General features: G+C 50.5%; 1 long non-coding RNA gene across 3 annotated transcripts; it reads right to left on the minus strand.

The window, feature by feature from the left end:
* Positions 1-608: 608 nt before the first annotated feature.
* On the minus strand, positions 609-4235 carry LOC109498674. 3 transcript variants are annotated; one of them, XR_002155517.3, is made up of 3 exons: positions 4093-4235; positions 3614-3863; positions 609-3478 (listed from the first exon to the last, which is right to left on the minus strand). It is a non-coding gene; the product is annotated as an uncharacterized LOC109498674 (long non-coding RNA). The 3 variants fall into 3 exon arrangements; XR_002155518.3 differs by lacking the exon at positions 4093-4235 and adding an exon at positions 3963-4068; XR_002155519.3 differs by lacking the exon at positions 4093-4235 and adding an exon at positions 3951-4061.
* Between the last annotated feature and the right edge of the window lie 51 nt (positions 4236-4286).

The following is a 4286-nucleotide window of genomic DNA, read 5'->3' on the forward strand; positions in this document are numbered from 1 at the left end:
GAGAGAGAGAGAGCAGAGGAGGGGCAGAGAGCAGGAGCGAGACAGAATCCCAAGCAGGGTCCTGGCCATCAGCAAGGAGCCTGACGTGGGGCTCAAACCCACGACTCGCAAGATCCTGACCTTGCTGCTTAACTGACCGAGCCACCCAGACGCCTCAAGAGCATTCCTTGTGTAGTGAGAGAACTGTGCTGTAGAAGAGACTGATCTGAGAACAGCAGGCACCCCGCTCTGGGGACCGCCTTCCCGGCGTGGCGGTAAAGGCACCGGGCCCTCCTGCTGCACCCACACCACTGGGCGTCCCCAGTGCCGCTTGTCCAGGAGAGAACTCCCGTCCTGGCCCTAACCTACTAGAGCAGTGGGCAAGCGGCAGGAGATTCCCTTCCGGAAAGTTCCTGCAGGCCCACTGTGTGAAGTAGGAGTGTTGAGCAGAATGGTTTTTAAGGCAGAGAAGGACCCATCCCCCAGGTTGCAAGGCCAACACCCTCCCTCCCCGCCCCGACCTCGGGCGACTCACGCACCGGGCAGCTTCGGCCGGAAAAGTGAACCCTTCACTCGCAGCACAAAGTGTTTGGGGCTTGGGGTGAAATCAGTGTGGCAGGATGAAGCCATTGAGATGTACTAGGAAACCAATTTTATTTTTAACATATCGATTCCCGTTACACAAAGTATGGTTTTGTGCCTCCTCCTTGATCTGTACTCGGAAGATCGGACTCATTCATTTGGAAAGACGGTGTTTCACTGTCAATGTGAAGAAGGGCCCGGGGTTGGGCAGGACTAGCATCCCTGCTCGGCCGCATGTGACACGAAAGTGACATCGGACTCTTTGAGAGAGAGAGAGTTTCCTCAACTGTAAAACTGCCCTCTGGCAGCGCGTGTATCTACACCTGGGTATTTTGCGGAGTTACATGCACGCTTACGTGTAGGTATACCGCAAAGATTCATGTGAGATCGTATTTGATTGTAAATAACTTGCTCTAACAGGATAAACACATGCCTTTAAAGTATTTAAAAGTAACTGTTCAGTTGGTATGTCTTTTCCAAGAGAAGGTTTACCAGAATCAGCACTAATAAACTTCACGGCCTTTAGGGATTGCAGTCCTGACTCACTTGACAGGAACTGTTGGCCTCCTGGTGGCCTGCCAGCCCCCCCCCCCCAACCCCCCTCCTTCCGCTGCCCACAGTGATGAAGGACGGCAGGTGGGAGACACTCAGCACAATCAGGCTTCCTCCTCTCACCGACTGGACCAGCACTGAGCACAGCTTGATCTGCTCACAGTGCTGGCCCTGGGGCTTGAGGCTAAAAAGAAAGGTCTCCACTGTCCTATTCAGATCAAGACCACTCAGGTATTCTCCTAAACCCGGGACTGTCCGTAACAGAAAATGTGTACAGTGACATCACAAGTACACGGTCAGTACACAACCAGTTAATGGCCAATCGTCAACAGTATTTCAGGGCACTTACATTCCTCTTTTTCGGGTGTAACATTCTCAGGCACGGGCTAATTAGATGCTTGGGAAAACTCAGGCCTGAGGAGAATATTCACCATGTTGAAGAAATGGCTTACACGACACTGCAAACGGACCCAGAGCCATCAGAGCCGAAGGGGGTAGTCACGGTGGGGCCAGGGGAATTTCGGGGAGCTCTGTGTAGGAGATGGCTTTGTGTTCGTACGACACGGGCAGAATTTTTCAAGGCCGCGGGGACTGATGTTTCCACACCAACACACAGATATTCTGGTTAATTTTTCATGCCAAGAGACTCAAAGTACTATGTAGCAACGGGATCGATTCCTGGCAGCTACTGGAATTTAATTGCTTTTTATTGGAAGGCAGGAGTGCATCAACTCTTATGGGCTATTAAGCTTTGGGGAAACTATCTGCTCTCTGGCATCAGCACGAGTAGAAAACCGGTGTCCAGCACCCAAACAGGGCCCAATGTTGGACTGCCCAGCCGCCTGAATCTTCTGTAAGTACTGGGTGTTGTGTGATGAAAACGACACGCAGAAGCACAGAACTGGGAGCGCAGAAAGTATTTGCTGACACTCAGCCAGAGGGGCAGTGACAAAGTCACAGGTGACGAGTGGGGTTGTCCTCCCGCTAGAGTTAAGACCCACTGCGCTAAATGCCTTGCATGTGTCACCTTGGTCAGACAGAAGAGGACAGAAGAACACAGAGAGGTCAGGGGTTCTGTGCAAATTTCTTAAGATGGAGAAATGGTGACATTGGTGTTTGAAATCCCATCTGTTGAATTCCAAAGCTGTGCTCTCTGCTCTCCCCATGCAGTTTCCAGATGGGGGTCAGAGTCCCCTAAGCCTGGTGCCCAGGCCGGGAGACCCTGCATTTATTAGGGGGCTGGACACCATCTCACCCAGGGCAATTCTGAGTTTCACTTACGTTTTCATTTATACCTCATACAGCTCTGCACGGCTCGTTTATACACTTCTTCAAGTGTGCCATGCGTGGTTAGGCTCTTTCTGAGCAGTGGAAAATTTAAAACAGTAAAATAATAATATTCTTGAAATACTGTTGGAATGGACGTTATTTAATGTTTATGACAAGTCCTTCTTCTTCTGGGTATTGTTGGATCCCATGTTTGACTTCAGGGACTCTGGATGTCCCTGTAGTTTGAATGACTTCCTAATTAAATGCATGGATCGTTCCCCGGCAATTTCCATTGGCCATATTGGGACCACAGTACGTTTTTAAAAATAAAACATGTAAAGTCTGAAAATGGATGGGGTTCCCCACACACCTTATCTACCAGATGGCATATGGGTTGGATGAATATTTTAAGTTAATTCATTTACTTTTTCGCTCATTCAATAAACATTTACTAAGAACCTAGTTATATGGCAAGCATAGTAAGATCCTGCGGGAAGAAAAGTTAAATGCGACGTACCTGATCTCTGGAAGTTTGGAGAGCGGTAGAGAAGACAGGCCAGTACTCCACCTTTGGTTGGGGAAAACTTAGGGGCCACTGGATCCTAATCCACAAAAGTGGGTGGGGGACGTGGATGAGGCTATAAAGCTGTGGGTCAGCCTAAAGCTTCCCCTGAAAGAATGGGGGTAAGGGCTGGAGGCATCGCTGGGAAATAAGTTTAAAACTCCACTCCAGGCATCTTTAAGCCAATGGAGCTGGGTGAGCTAGTGACACACAGTCTCCATGTGAAGGTGAACAGAACATCCGCGAAAAAAGATCCCAGTAGATTTTGGAATGTTTTTGGAGTAAAGAGAACAAAACAAAAATGGAGCATGATGGGAATGAGTTCAGCCCCCAAAAGAGCTGCTTCTGGTATAGTTAACTGATAATTGAAAAATATACATCCCAGTAGTTTGCTTGGTTTCTGCTTCCTTTGATCCAAATCCCGAGGTAAAGTATTCCACTTGGCTGAATGAAAACGTTTTTTAAGGATGTTCTCGGGGTGTTAGCTCTGGCGCTGAAATCCAAAAGCCTCGCAGCGTATGAAACCGGCAAAGGCTGTCAAAAGCAAAATTTGAAAAAAGTCAAGTCTGAGGCTCTCTGGGCCTATGGAAATGTAATCATCATAATTTTTGCACAAAACTTTTAAAAATAGCATTTGCCATCAGGGGTCCAGTCTTAATTAGAACTGACCTGGGCAGGAAGCAGCTGTATGTAGGACTAAAAAGCAGCTGGAGTCAGAGGAAGTGTCTCCCTTGTCCACTGGCTTTGTGGAGCTAACACTTCAAGTTCTCGGTGAGGTCCAGAGGGTCCCCCCGTGGCCCTATGCCAGGTCCGAGCTGCAGGGAGCCGGAGATGGTGGAGGCCACACTTCCAGACAGAAGAACAAAGTTCAGCAGTTTCCTCTGAGCGTTCGCAACGTTTTTGTCTTTTATCCTGGAATCTGTAAGGAGGTAGGCAATAGGTTTTTAACCACTAAATATGCCAACAACGCAGCGTCCCCAATTTTGCAAACATATGTAAACACTACATTTTATCTCACGGTTTTGTAGAGGAGGAGCGGGGGAGGGGAAGCAGGACACAAAAGAGTGTGGTCGGGGGCAGAAACCCCGAGCGCGCCGGCGGGAACCTGCTCTCCGCTTCTCGCGGGGTGGCTGAGGGGATTCACTCACACCGGGGCGCAGCTGGGGCCCAGCCTCGGCCGTGGGGCCGTCGTGGGGACAGGTGGCGCCGCCCTCCACGCCTGCAGCCCGCATCTCGGCAGGAAGTCCCGGGGTCCTGGAAAGGGTTAAGCGGGCGGCGGGCGGGCGGGGCGCGCGGAGGAGGCCCCGGCGCCGAGCCGCAACCCTCTCCCCGGAGCCGGGAC

This window comes from Felis catus, chromosome B1, assembly GCF_018350175.1.
Source record: "Felis catus isolate Fca126 chromosome B1, F.catus_Fca126_mat1.0, whole genome shotgun sequence".
In the NCBI taxonomy this organism is placed as follows: domain Eukaryota; kingdom Metazoa; phylum Chordata; class Mammalia; order Carnivora; family Felidae; genus Felis; species Felis catus.